Consider the following 16,314-nt stretch of genomic DNA (forward strand, 5'->3'; position numbering starts at 1 on the left):
TTCACGATCACATTCTTTGCATTTCTGTTTGTCATAAAAGCTCCTTTCCTCTCCTTATGTCTTGAATGACAGCCTTGCTGGATAACATATTCTTGGCTGCATATTTTTCTCATTTAGCACCCTGAATTTATCATACCAGTACTTTGCCACAGGTCTCTGTAGACAGGTCTGCTGCCAGTCTTATTGTTTTGTTTTATGATATCTTTTATCTCTCAAATTCTCCCCCCGCCATGATCCAGTAGTTGTTAATCTCTCATTTTCTCAGCTTCTTTATACTCCAATATTTGGACACTATGTCACTAATTTTCTCTTCTGCCTCATCTATCCTAGCAGTTAGAGCCTCCATTTTTTATTGCATCTCACTAATAAACTTTTTTTTTTATTTTGACCTGATTACAGTTCCTTTATTTCTCCAAAAATATCTTCTGTTTTTCTCAACCTCAGCTAGTATCTTTAAAATTGTTATTTTGAATTTTAGTTCTGATATCTTGCTTATATCCATATTGATTAAGTCCCTGGCAGTCAGTACTGCCTCTTGTTCTTTTTTTGAGGGGTGTGTTCTTCCATCTTGTCATTCTTTCCAGAGAATAGATAAATGAGAGGACAAAATACAGAAATAGCAACAACCTCAGAAAAATTTACACTAAACAGATCAGAAGAGATCAGAAAAAAATAACAAAAAAGAGAGGGAGAATATAATATAAAGAGCTGAATAGAGCAGAGCAATACACTAGATCTTGGATGTATTTTGATCTCTTTCTTAGAAGAAAGTAAATCCCAAATTTGTAAAGAAAAATTATATGTATATATATATATAGAGAGAGAGACAGACAGACAGACAGAAAGACAGAGAGAGACAGAGAGAAAGGAAGCCCAAAATAAAGAAAATAAATATAAGTGTAAAAATGAAAATTAAAGACTTTAAAAATGTTGAAAAAAAACTAAAAAAAATAGTTGAAAAGGGGAAAAAATTATTGAAAGACTAAAGAATCATAAGAAAAATCCATGAGCTCTACATAGTATTTTCTTCCAGTCATAGAGTTTCAGAGTCCTGTGTAATGGGTAAACCTGCTATCAACTAGAAGTTTCTGCTGGTCTTCTGGGGGAAGAGGCTGTTGTGCTGCTTCTCAAGTGTCCTTGCCACCAGTGGACTGCACAGACCTTGCCAGGGGACCAGGCTCAGTTTAAGTAGATTTGGATATCTGGAGAAGGTGGGGGGAGTGAAAATGGTGGCACCCCAATCTCTAGCTTGTGAGCTTAAAGTTCATCCTTCAACTCTTCAGTGAGCCCTCATAGGAACACAGTCAATCACTCTTCTCTCCTTAGTTTTGTTCTCATGCTGTGTTCACCCAGCCTGTGACCAAGCATCTTTATCTCTAACACATGACCCTGTTTGAGTCTCCAAACTTTGCAGACTCCTGTGGCATGCAACTGTGTTGTTCTCTGAGGGGAGAGAGGGAGATCTGGGCCATGGTTCTGCTGCTTGCTGGATTCCACTTGTAGAGTGGTCACCTGAACATGTTGTGATAAGTGGTTTATGGCAACACGGAGCTGCAAGCCCACTCCTGGTCTTGCTGATTGTGTCTGCTTCCCCTCTCTCTTGCCTGGGAACTCTGCCACACTCATGCATAGTTTTTTCTGTGACTCCAGGGATCCTGAGACCATACTGTCCCCCTTTGGATTCCACCCCTCTTTGCCACCTGAGTGCCTTTCAAAACAGGAAGACCACCTCCCCCCACCAGAGCAGACTTCCAAAAGTTACAATTTTGTGCTCCTTTGGAAGCAAGCTGATAGAGGCTCCCACTACCCACAGTTTTTCTGTACATATATTGTTTCAGATTCTCATCTCCACACCTCCTACCTTGCAAAAAGTGGTTGCTTTTCTATTTGTAGAATTGCAACAATTCTTTTTTTAGGTCCCCAGTTGAGTTCACTGGAGTTCAGAATTATTTGATAGATATCTAGCTGAATTCCAGGGACCAGATGAATCTAGGGCCCCTACTCCTCCACCATCTTCCTCCTCTAGCCCTTCATTTATTTTCTGTCAAAAAATAAACTTACATATAGTTAACTATGTTTTCCTTTCTTTTTCTCTTTTTTTTAAATTCCATATTGTTGCATTAATGCTCCCTTTAATTTCACATCAGAAGCCCTATTATTCTAGGAGACCTAAACATATTTTTCCTTTAGCAGCTTATCTTTAAATTGGTGATGAGGTTTTCTTATTTAACTTATAGGCTAATCCTCCCACCTAATCCAGGAGACCCACTACTTACGTGAGTCTCTGAAGAAAGCTGAAATTTGGTGAATTCAAACATTTTGGGATTTTGAATTTCCTCATTCATACCTACTTAATTTTAAATTTCTCATAGAAGGTGGGCTTCATGGCAAGCCCACCAAATCTTTTTTTTTTTAAGATTTTATTTATTTGACAGACAGAAATCACAAGTAGGCAAAGAGGCAGGCAGAGAGAGAGAGAGGAGGAAGCAGCCCCCCTGCTGAGCAAAGAGCCCGACGTGGGGCTCGATCCCAGGACCCTGGGATCATGACCTGAGCCGAAGGCAGAGGCTTTAACCCACTGAGCCACCCCGGCGCCCGAAGCCTACCAAATCTTTACGTAAGGTAAGATTATTATGTTGAAAGATTTTTGTATTCCTTGTGATATGACTCCTGATTTTCCTTTAAAGATTACCGCCTTAGTAACAGAGACATGATACTGAACATCTTTGGTTGGTCACTCTATTTCCATTTTCCATGTCAGAAGGGATCTTAAGATGCAAAAAGGTGGTTTTGTCATTTTATTGAGATGTTAAACTGAAAAACTGCATGATTGAAATACATCTCAAAATATTGTTTCTATAGTATGGATAATGGATCAAAGTGACAGGAAAGTAGAGCCACAAAAATCACTAAGGAGACTGCTGTAATCTTCCTCAACAAGCTGATGGAGTTATAAACACAGGCAATTATCATAATGGTAGCGAGATAAGCATGTTTTCCTCAGACACTTTGGGGTAAGTTCCACATTGTTATTGAGTGAAACCAAATAGGAGTTGAGGGAAAGTAAGGAAATAAGGAAGTCTCCTGGATTTCCATTTTGAATGTTTCTTTGATAGTGATTATTTCTAATGATATAAGAAACACATAAAGTTAGAATTTGTTTAAAATTAATACAATGAGCTCTATTTTTTTGAATATTTACTTAGAGGAATAATCCTACTTGGTAGGATTTACAAGTAGAATTTTCTAGAAGTCATTGGATAATATAGGCCTCAAGCTTAGCAAACAGAAAAGGAAATATTGAGGGTCATTGGCATTAAGTAGAGTTCATGAGAATGAGAAAAAATATCCAAATTTGGATTGATTTTTTTTATCAACCTGAAAACAGGTTCCTTTTGAAATGAAAAAAAAAAATATATTATATCACATTCCTAAATCTTCCAAGGAAAATACGTAGAGTGCCAGGGACGTTGGAAGGAAATGATATTGAGAAACAGAAGAACTATTTAACTATCAATAGAGAGTAAGGAGGAAAATCTTTATTTACTTGTACTGTGAGAATATTAACCAAATCTTTTTAAGTTGTTTGCAGAATAAATGAGGTTCTCGGAATTCTTGATTTTTATTTCTAGTAAAATATATGTTGCTTAGAGAGACTATGGACTCTGAAAAACAACTGAGGGGTTTGAAGTGGGGGGGGAGGTTGGGGTACCAGGTGGTGGGTATTACAGAGGGCACGGCTTGCATGGAGCACTGGGTGTGGTGAAAAAATAATGAATAATGTTTTTCTGAAAATAAATAAATTGGAAAAAAAATGTATGTTGCTTATATGTGGAGCATAACAAATAACACGGAGGCCATGGGGAGATGGAGAAGGGAGTTGAGGTAAATTGGAAGGGTAGATGAACCATGAGAGACTATGGAGTCTGAAAAACAATCTGAGGGTTTTGAAGGTGTGGGGGGGGTGGGAGGGTGGGAGAGCCTGGTGGTGGGTATTAGGAGGGCACCTATTGCATGGAGCACTGGGTGTGGTGCATAAAAAATGAATTCTGTTACACTGAAAAGAAATTAAATTTAAAAAAATTTAAAAAAAAGAAAAAAGAAAGAGAAAAAAAGGAAAAAGAAAGAAAAAAAGGAAAAAAGAGAAAAAAAAAATAAATGGCAAAAATAAATAAATAAATAAATAAATAAATAAAGTTCACTGTTTCATTTGAATTTCATTGCTAAATTCTACTGCTTTCCAAAATAAATTTTATGTAGAATGAAAAAAAATGTATGTTGATGAAATTTCCCTTTAGGATTATGAATGCACTTTTTTTGCCAATCAAGTTACAACTGCAAACCAAGATCTATTAAGACTTAATATAATCAACCAATTTCTAACTGGAGACATCAAAAGACAGGTGACAATTTCTCTGGCTCTAGATAATCACCTATTCTAAATAATTTGTTATCGACTTTCCACTTTTACACACACACACGCACACACACACAGCCACATAATTTCACAAAATGATCTCAGATAAAATGAGGAAGAGTGAAGAGAGGGTAAATTATTCCCTTACAAGTTCAGTTTACCTCTTGGTAAGAAGTTTGTGCAGCATGAATAGCATTCATGCTTATGGTGGTTTTGTGAGATTAGCACTCGGTACAGAGATTGAAAAGCAACCAGGGGACAAAAACACTACATCAAAGGGATACACACACCTCTATATTTATAGCAGCATTAATTACAATAGCCAACATAAGGAAGCAGTGCAAGTGTCCTCTCATGGGTGAATGGATAAAGATGTGGTACAAACATACAATGGAATATTATTCAGCCATAAAAGGAATAAAATCTTGCCATTTGCAATGACATGGGTGGTGCTAGAGAGTACAATTCTAAGTCCAATAAGAGAAAGACAAAGAAAATAGGATGCTAAGTCCAATAAGAGAAAGACAAAGAACATATGATTTCACTCATATGTGAAATTTAAGAAACAAAACAAATGAATAAAGGGAAAAAAAGAAGGAGCAAGACAAAACAAGAAACAGACTTTTAATTACAGCAAGTGATGGTGACCAGAGGAGAGGTGGGCTGGGGGCTGAGTTAAATAAGTGATGGGGATTGAAGAATGCACTTGTCTTGTTGAGTACTGGGTGATGTATGGAATTGTTGAATTGTTATATTGTATACCTGAAACTAATATATCAATATATGTTAATTACCAAGAATTAAAAATAAAAACAAGAGGCACCTGGGTGGCTCAGTGGGTTAGGCCTCTGCCTTCTGCCCAGGTCATGACCTCGGGGTCCTGGAATTGAGCCCTGCATCAGGCTCTCTGCTCAGCGGGGCACCTACTTCTCCCTCTCTCTGCCTGCCTCTCTGCCTACTTGTGATCTCTCTCTCTCTGTCAAATAAATAAATTTAAAAAATAAAATAAAATAAAAACAAGAAAAAAGCAATGAGGGGTCCTCTGACCAAGAACTCAATGAATTTAGTATACATATAAATATATATGTATATATTTATGTATATAAACACACACACACATATATATATAAAACATCATTCAAAATTCATATATTTGGGGACATGAATCAATATAAATATTAAGACAATAATTTTTGAGGTGTCTGAAATACTCCACTAATATTAACAAAGCTAAAAGTGCAAGTTTACTCCCAAATTTGACGTCATCTCTTTTCTGATCACTTAATAGCCTTTAATTTGGGAACATAGGGATTTCAGAGATGCCACAAAAGTTTTTACTGACAATACATGACACATGTCTAGAGGATATTATTCTTATACAATATGATGTGACTGGCCCAACCCGAGAGTTTGCAGTGGTCAACTTGCATAGCTACAAATGGCAGGGGTTTACTTTACAGAGATTTAGTTCTGTACTAAATCTCAAATTAACGATATGTAACTCAAGTCCATTGAATTGGGAGCTTTTATACATCAGGAGGAGAGACAATCACTGTCCCCTAAAAGTAGTTTATAATTACTGAAGTAGTTTAAATATGTTATCTCCTTTTATGACATATCACTATATATCATAATTCTAATAAATATTTTCCTAGTCCTATCAATAATGTAGGGATGACTTAAGCATGAGAAAATTACCAGGGAAACCATATATTTTAAAAGAGAAGGCAACACATTAATAATTTATTAGATATAAACTGTTATAATAATAATCTCAAAAACCCAATTCAGACCCATTTCAAGGATTTCTTTTGAGGGATATTTTTACTAATTTGCAAATCACTCAGTTTTTAATAAAATTAAACCCTAGTAAGTAACAGTGTCAATCATCATGAAAAGTGCTGTATTCTTATTACCTTTTGTATAATGGCTTGGTTCTATGGCTATTCAGTAATTGATGATTAAGTACTTAAGGCATAAGTTTTAGATATGTATATACTTCTTCCTAAAGAGCCTGGATGGCAAAAAGAAAGAAGGAGAGAGAGAGAGGCTGGTTGGCTCTACGTGTTGGGTAAAAAACAATCTAACCATGTCTCTGCCAATTTTCTTGAATCTTGATTTTACAAGTGCAAGTGAACTTTATTTTATTCTCTATGATGCTACATCTTTGTAATACAAAGAATTTTTTCTCTGCAGGAAATAGAAGAATTTGTGCAAAACTCAGATGACAGTCATATTCTGGTGTTTTCCTCTGGGTACAGTGATTCAAAATCTCCCAAAAGAAAAACACAACCTCATTGCCTCAACCTATGCCCAGATTCCACAGAAGATAAGTATAACCTTTGATTCTGCTGGACAGCTATTTACCAATTGGAAAGAGAGTGTGGCTAATGGTGTCTTTCCATTTAAAAGTTAAATCTCCTTTTACATGTAACATAAAAGAGAAATTATTAGTAAAAATTGGTAAAACATTACAATAACATGTGTAGGCACATTTGAGCCCTGCCTACTGAGCCTTGCCATTAGTATGGAAAAATATCTTTCGGAATCATTTGTTTTTACTAAAATAGAGATGAAAACACTAAGCACACTGTTCATGTTTTAGTATTTGAAATCTTAAGGCCTGGGCTGACTTCTCCCCAAATAGACCTGAAGTACATTCACTTCGAGGACAAGAAAAAGGTAGAAGTGGCATAACAAAGAGAGAGCTAAATCATAGTCAAAACTATCTTCCACATCTTTGGTTGTATTAGGTTTTGATCCATTGCAGTTGAGCATAAAAGCAAAAGCCTGCATTCATATAGTCTTTCTAATTAATTAGCATTTTCTAGAATTAAAAGATAATTGAAATGCTGATTATAAACAAGATAATTTGTTGAACAATGGAATATCAACAAATCCACTGTGTCATTCTTACCTAAAATTAAAAGACAAAAAAGAAAAAGAAAAAAAGATGTAAAAGGAAGTAGGAAGAAAAGAGTGGGGAAAGATAACCAATCTTAAAGATGGTAGCTACACTTACGGTGAGCATAGCATAAGGTATGAATTTGTCAAATCACAATGTTATACAGCTAAGACTAATGTAACATTGTGTGTCAACTGTACTTTGATTAATAAATAAGTGATAACAGACCAAAAATATACTTAATAGATGACAGATGCAAGCACTTTTTAAAACATGGTGGTTGTAAATAGTCCCATTCTGTCTTTCAGTGTTTACATCTCTATATTCTTCTCTCAAATGTCACCTAAAGCAGAGTGGGTGCATAACCTGCAAAAACTCTACAATCTTAAAATGTCATTATCCTATGAATTGTGAAATATATGCAGTGCCTTCAAAAGGTTTTATGGAGATACAAAGAAAAGAAAATGACCACATTCGGAACAAATGCTCAGCTCCATGACTGGATACCCTAGAATAATCTTCATAAGCTTATGGGGAATTAAAGCTATAGAGTTAAAGGATGAATAAGATGAATAATTGTTAAATGATAAATTCAACTACTATCTAACAATTGTTAAGTGTTTCTCATCTTACCTCAGTTTTGAATGATACAATTAAAGATGTGGTCATTAGATATTAGAGAATCATACTTGCTATAATTAAAAAAAAATTCAGGCCACACAGAAGGAATTAAGGCTTCCTTTTCCTGGGATACAGTTTTCTGTAGTAGCAATGTGCCTAGCTTTTGTAGACAGTACTGTCCCTTTCAGTGGCTTATCCTATAGGTTTTCCCCTTCTGTCTCTAAAATCCTGTTATCCTATTATAATGAAATCTTCACGTACTGCTAACTCTTACCCCAAACTAGGTCATCCCCAAACCAAAACATTTCTCATTCATGGTGGAATAAATGGGATCTATGAAGCTGTTTGTCATGGGGTTCCTTTGTTGGGGTTCCCATGTTTCCTGATCAGCATAATAACATCCTCCCTATGAAGATCAATGGAGCCCCTATGGAGGGGAACATCAGTACAATGACAAGTGCAGAGCTTCTCAGTTTTTTGAGAACAGTCATTAATGATCCTTCATAAGTACCAGTGTTTTCTAGGGGATTATCATTGGTTGTGTTGTGCACCATATGAGAAAATATTAGCAATCATGCTTAAAGATCTTTAAGTGGATCTTTTCCCACAATTTTGGGTCATCACTAACTTGATCTTGGAAATATCCTGGAAGTGATATTTCATATAGTACCAAACGTCCTTCTTGGGAAAAAAAATAGGCTTAAATTATTAACAGGTATATTCTGATTTTTTCTGTGTTTGCATTTAACCAAATTCTGTTAATAATACATTTCTTTCTCAATTTCCCTATAGTTGTTAAAATAGTATGCAAAGACCAGAGTTCATATAACAAGAATATCTATGGACCTAAGATTGTTTAGTTTTTAGAATGCATATCCAAGACTAACTTTAACAAAAATTTATTAATTTCTTTCTTTGTATTTGCCTTCCAGTTACAAATAGAATGCCCAAAGTTTCCAGGATTCACCACGATCAACTTATAAAACCTCTCGATAGAGCAGACCTCTGGTTTGAGTTTATCATGTACCACAAAGGAGCCAAGCACCTGTCCCTAGCTGCTCACAACCTCACCTGGTTCCAGTACCACTCTTTGGATGTGATTGGGTTCCTGCTGGCCTTTGTGGCAACTGCTATATTCTTGGTCACAAAATGTTGGTTTTCTTTTCAAAAATTTGGTAAAAACAGGAAAGAAGAAAATGAGGGAATAGAGTCTTGCAAATTTGGCAAGGGCCTGAGTGGACAATCCTGTTCATTCCAGACACAAAGAGCTGAATGAGAATACAATGCTCCCCTCCTGTTTTCAAATATCCCATTCCTGTATTTTAGGTTAAAGAAAAGCTGAGAATTCAACATGACCATTAACTAGTGAACATGTCCGTCTTCCTTGGTCTTTTCCCAAATATCTCTTTTTAAAAGATTTTATTTATTTATTTATTTGAGAGAAAGAGAAAGAGATATTGAGAGGGCACATGTGGGAGAAGGGCCAGAGAGAGAGGGACAAGCAGACTCTCCACTGTTAGGATGGCTAAAATTAACAACACAGGAAACAAAAGGAGTTGGTGTGGATGCAGAGAAAGGGGTAAACTCTTGCATTGTTGGTGGGAATGCAAACTGGTGCAGCATTCCCACCAACATTTTGGAAAACAGTATGGAGTTTCCTCAAAAAGCTAGAAAATAGAAATACCCTATAATTCAGTAATTGCACTGCTAGGTATTTACTCAAAGGATACAAAAAATACAGATTTTAAGGACACACACTGCACCCTGTGGTTATAGCAGCATTAGCAAGAAGAGCCAAAGTATCCAAATGTCCATCTGCTGAATGTATAAAGAAGTAGTGGTATATATATATGCATATATATATAAAAATATAGATAGATATACATATATATATACATATCTATATATAGGTAGATATAGATATATAGAAATCTATATATAGATATAAATATAGATATAATATAGATGATATAGATATATATAACTCAGCCATGCAAAAGAATAAAATCTTGCCATTTGCATTGGTGTGGATGGAGCTAGAGTGTATTATGTTTAGTGAAATAAGTGAGTGAAAGACAAATATATGGTTTCACTCATATGTGCAATTTAAGAAAACAGGTGAACATATGGCAGAGGGAGAAATGGAGAAAGGGAAATAAACCATAAGAGACTTTTAACTATGGAGAATAAACTAGGGGTTGATGGAGGGAGGCAGGTGGGGATAAGCTAGATGGGTGAAGGGTACTAGTATCAAGGGCACTTGTTAGGGTGAGCACTGCGTGTTATATGTAAGTAATAAATCATTGAATTCCATTCCTGCAATCAATACCACACAGTATGCTAATTAGCTAGGATTTAAATGAAGATTTGAAAAAAAAAAGCTCAAAGAAAGTTGATATGGATGGGGGGAGAAAGTAGAGTAGCAAGGTTAAAATACTAGTCAGGATCTTTGCGGGGGGGGCATTTCAGAGAATATAGATTTTAACATATATAAAAGAGAAAGTTATTGAAGTATTCTACTAAATATTGGCATCCTCTGAAATAGACTTTCTAGAAATCTGGAACTTTTATTTGTAGAAACTGGGTTACAGCAGTGTGAAAATGATGGTTTAAGGTTGTTGCAGGAAATCCAAATTGGATATGAAAATGGCTGGGATTAAAGTCATAGTAAAGACTGACAAAGATTGGATCGATATACAATGCAGGAGTAGAATTTATAGATATGGTGATCAACTGAATATTTGCTCAATCCTATTTCTATTAGTCAAATTCTTATGAAATTGAAAATAACTTTTTATGCAAAAGGATTATAGATGAAGTCATTGTCCTAAATATCATTGGATCCAATTCTAATTGAAGTAGTCACTTCACTTCCAGGTGTGGGGAGCCAAGCAAAAAAAAAAAAAAAAAAAAAGAAGAATTTTACATTATAAAAGGTCCTGTACAAGAAAGCAATGAAATTAGAATTGGATGTGCTGGAAGGAAGAATAAGATTATCAAGTTATCTTTTACAAGACTTGCCTTTTCTATTCTATCTCTTTTCACTATAACATGAATCTGATCTAGAATCAGAACTTGAATTCATATCTGTAGTAAAAGCAAAAGAAAAAGCTTATTCTTTGTCTCTTAAAGATAGACATGACTTAGCAGAAAGGGCACTGAATTTAGCATAAAACTGTTTGGATTTAAATCTTCTCCTGGCCCTAATTTACATAATCTGATTTTGGCAAGAGGTGATTTCTCCTCCTGCATTTCCTAGCAGTGTTGTCAGTGACAGAAATACTAGAAGGACTATTCTGTTCAAATGAACATTGAATAAAACCAAAGAAAAATTTATCAAAAAAAAATCCAGTCTTAATTGAATATACATGACATAGTAATGGATTTTCTTAAGATCATTTGGGAATTATTCTCAGTTTGTGTTTAAGCTTTTTTATTTTCATATCCTCTAAAAGAAAAACTAATTCATTTTGTTGAGTTATTGATTTTTTTAACAAATCACCTGCATTTGATTTTAACCAATAAACAAAATATGTACTTCAAAGTTCAGCTCAACCTGCTATGAATTGATTGAGAGCACCAAGGAAGAGATTTGTGGGATTGTGAACTTGGTTTCAGCCCAGGTTTAGTTAGAGCAAGAGCCGATTATGATGACTCTGAAAGGTTTCTATGTTCTTTCCATGCTGCATCTGTGCTTCTTTGGCTCTGGAAAGACTGGGGAAGTACTTGTGTGGTCCTCAGATTCTAGTCACTGGATTTATCTAAATGTTATTCTGGTTCAGCTCCAGCTTCATGGACCTGAGATAACTATCTTGGTGCCTTCACCAAATCATCTATTTCATCATACCAAGATTCCCTTTAATGTGGAGATACCTTCAACTTCCAGTAACTAAAGAAAGTCTCATAGAAGAGCTTGATACCATTCTTTACATGGCTTCTTTTGAACTGCCAAAACTTTCATGGTGGGACAGACAAGCAAAACTGAGACAAATGAACAAGAGATTTTTCAGGAATGCGACAGTGTTGTCACAAATAAAGAGTTAATCAGCAGACTACAGGCAGCTAAGTTTGATAATCTGTTTTGCTGATTCCTTAAGCTTTTGTGGGGAGCTGTTGGCTGAGCTCCTCAATATTCCATTTAACTATTCTTTTTGGTTTTCTTATGGGAATGTCATTGAGAGACTGTGTGCTCAATTTTCCACCCCGTCTTCATGTTTCCTGGCAGCACATCAGGACTGAGAGACAGCAGGACTTTTGTACAGAGGCTGGAGAATTGGTTTTTCTACAAAATGAGTGATATTATGTTTCTATATTTTATATTTCCAGAATGGGATGTATATTAGAGCAAAATTTTATCTGAAAGAAATTTGCATGTAATTAGGGTTCTTACATCTCATGTAAAATATAAGTATTTATCAGACTGTATAAAAAGTTTTAAAAGGTATTAGGTAAGGATCTAAGCTTCTGCAGTTAAACAGTTTTAAGTGAAAAAAAAATTCTTTTTTGGTTTGTTTTTGATGATTGAGTACTTACAAATTATTGGGGGAAAAATGGGCTAAAAAGCATCCTACTAAAGAATGAATGGGTAAACCAGGAAATTAAAGAAGAATTGAAAAAAATCATGGAAACAAATGAAAATTAAAACAAAACTGTTCAAAATCCGTGGGACACAGCAAAGGCATCCCTTAGAGGAAAGTATATAGTGTGATTCAAGAAAGAAGGAAGGTCTCAAGTACACAACTTAACCCTATACCTAAAGAAGCTGGAGTAAGTACAGCAAAGAAAGCCTAAACCCAGCAGAAGAGAAACAATAAAGACCAGAGCAGATATCAATGAAATAGAAACCAAAAGAACAGTAGAACAGATCAATGAAACTAGGAGTTGGTTCTTTGAAAGAATTACTAAGACTGATAAACCCTTGGCCAGACTTATCCAAAAGAAAAGAGAAAGGACAAATTAATAAAATCATGAATGAAAGAGGAGAGATCACGACTAACACCAAAGAAATACAAACAATTATAAGACCATATTATGAGCAACTAACTATACGCCAGCAAATTTGACAATCTGGAAGAAATGGATGTATTCCTAGAGACATATAAACTACCACAACTGAACCAGCAAGAAATAGAAAACCTGAACAGACCCATAGCATGTAAGGAGATTGAAGCAGTCTTCAAAAATTTCCCAGCAAACAAGAGTGCAGGGCCAGATGGCTTCCCAGGGGAATTCTACTAAACATTTAGAGAAGAATTAATATTTATTCTCCCAAAACTCTCCCAAAAAATATTAATGGAAAGAAAACTTCTAAACTCATTCTATTTGGTCAGCATTACCTTGATCCCAAAAGTCAGACAAGGATCCCATGAAAAAGGAAAATTACAGACAAATATCCTTGAGAAATGAATCCTTAAGATGTGAAAATTCTCACCAAAATACTAGCCAATAGAATCTAACAGTACATTAAAAGGATTATTCACCATGAGTAGTGGGATTTATTCCTGGGCTCCAAGCTTGGTTCAACATTTGCAAATCAGTCAATATGATACAATACATTAATTAAAAATAAAGAACAAGAATAATATGATCCTCTAATAGATGCTGAAAAAGCATTTGGCAAAGTGGGGCATCCCTTCTTCATCAAAACTCTTCACAGTGTAGGGATACAGTGTACATACCTCAATATCATCAAAGCCATCTATGAAAAACCCACAGCGAATATCATTCTCCGTGAGGAAAAACTGAGAATTCTTCCCGTAAGGAACATGACAAGAAGTCCACTATCACCACTGTTATTCAAAATAATACTAGAAGTCCTAGCCTCAGCAATCAGACAACAAAAAGAAATTAAAGGCAGCTGAATTGGCAAAGAAGAAGTCAATCTCTCCCTCCTTGCAGATGATATGTTAATTTATGTTGAAAACCCAAAGACTCCACTCCAAAACTCTTAGAATTCATACAGGAATCCAGTCAAGTGTCAGGATATAAAATCAACACACAGAAATCAGTTACATATCTATACACGAACAACAGGACAGAAGAAAGAGAAATTAAGGAGTTGATTCCATTTACAGTTGCATCCAAAACCATAAGATACCTAGGAATAAACCTAACTAAAGAGGCAAAGAACCTGTACTCAGATAATTATAAAGTGCTCTTGAAAGAAATTGAGGAGGACACAAAGAAATGGAAAAGCGTCTCCTGCTCATGGATTGGAAGAACAAATACTGTGAAAATGTCTATGCTACCTAAAGCAATATACACATTTAATGCAATCCCTATCAAAATATCATCATTTTTTAAATAACTGGAACAAATAACCCTAAAATTTATATGGAACCTGAAAAGACTCCAAATTGCCAGAGGAATGTTGAAAAAGAACGGCAAAGTTGGTGGCATAAAAATTCCAGACTTCAAGCTCTATTACAAAGCTGTCATCATCAACACAGTATGGTACTGCCACAAAAACAGACACATAGATCAGTTAAACAGAAAAAAAAGAGCCCAGAAATGGACCCTAACCTCTATGGTCAACTAATCTTTCACAAAGCAGGAAAGAGAGTACATGGAAAAAAGACTTTCTCTTCAAAAAATGGTGTTGGGAAAATTGGACAGCCACATGCAGAAGAATGAAAATGGGTCATTTCCTTACACCACACACAAAAATAGACTCCAAATGGATGAAAGACCTCAATGTGAGAAAGGAATCCATCAAAATCCTTGAGGAGAACACAGGCAGCAACCTCTTTGACCTCAGCCGCAGCAACTTCTTCCTAGAAACCACCATAAGCAAGGGAAACAAGAGGAAAAATGAACAATTGGGAATTTATCAAGATCAAGAGCTTTTGCAGGGCAAAGGAAATAGTCAACAAAAGCAAAAGACAACCAACAGAATGGGAGAATATATTTTCAAGTGACATATCAGATAAAGGGTTAATATCCAATACCTACAAAGAACTTATCAAATTCAACACCCAAAGAACAAAGAATCCAATCAAGAAATGGGCAGAGGACATGAACAGACATTTCTGCAAAATAGACACCCAAATGGCCAACAGACACATGAAATAGTGCTCAACACACTCAGCATCAGGGAAGTACAAGTCAAAACCACAAGGAGATACCACCTCACACTAGTCAAAAGGACTAAAATACAAGTCAGGAAATGAGGGATGTTCACAAGTATGTGGAGAAAGGGGAACCCTCCTACACTGTTGATGAGAATGCAAGCTGGTGCAGGTACTTCAGAAAACAGTATGCAGTTTCTTCAAAAAGTTGAAAATACAGCTACCCTATGACCCAGCATTACACTAATGGGTGTCTACCCTTAAGATACAAATGCGGTGACCCAAAGGGACACGTGAACCTGAATGTTTATAGCAGCACTGTCCACAATAGTCAAACTATAGAAAGAACCCAGATGTCCATCAACAGATGAATGGATAAAGAAGATGTCATATACATATACTATGGAATTCTATGCAGCCATCTAAAGAAACGAAGTCTTCCCATTTACAATGACATGGATGGAACTAGAGGGTATTGTGCTAAGTGAAATAAGTCAATCAGAAAATCATATGATCTCTATGATATGAGGAATTTGAGAGGCAGGGCTGGGGGTTGTGTGGTAATGAAGGAAAAAATGAACTAAGATGAGACCAGGGAGGGAGAAAAACTATGAAACTCTTAATCTCAGAAAACAAATTGAGAGTTTTTGGTGGGGGGGTGAAGGGGAGGGATGAGGTGGCTGGATTATGGATGTTGGCGAGGGTATGTGCTATGGTGAGTGTTGTGAATTGTGTAAGTCTGAGGATTCACAGATCTCTACTCCTGAATCTAATAATACATTATATGTTAATAAAAAATAAAAATAAAAATTTCCTAAATAACTCTGTCTTTACAGTGAGTATTCCAAATACTTGCTGGTCTTACCTGAAAATTCAGTTTTCCCTATAATCTTTTAAGTATATTCTACTCATTCTACCATACTTATATTAATGAGGACCCAGGTATAGGCCTGATCTATTTTCTCCTCTCTTCTCACCCCATTTCCAAACATTTCCTTTTGTATGCTTTAAAAAATTATCCTCAATGTTATGTTTTTAATCTGTACTATCAAAGACCCATGCTCCCTAATGCCAACTGTCAAGCTTTTAGGAAAAACTCCCATTCACAGAGGCATCTTGTGGTCCACCTAAGTTCTGGGTTTACTCTGGGAAGCTTAATTTTCATGATAAGGACACAAAACAAAATCATCTCAATTTGTTCAATGGCATTCTTTTTTTTAATTTTTTTTATTTTCAGCATAACAGTATTCATTATTTTTTCACCACACCCAGTGCTCCATGCAATCCGTGCCCTCTATAATTTA

General features: G+C 35.7%; 1 pseudogene; it reads left to right on the forward strand.

Moving 5' to 3' along the window:
* The first annotated feature begins 1,537 nt into the window (after nucleotides 1-1,537).
* Nucleotides 1,538-9,219, forward strand: LOC122890169 (annotated as a pseudogene).
* Nucleotides 9,220-16,314: the final 7,095 nt, after the last annotated feature.

The sequence above is a fragment of the Neovison vison genome, chromosome 11, assembly GCF_020171115.1.
Source record: "Neovison vison isolate M4711 chromosome 11, ASM_NN_V1, whole genome shotgun sequence".
Lineage (NCBI taxonomy): Eukaryota > Metazoa > Chordata > Mammalia > Carnivora > Mustelidae > Neogale > Neogale vison.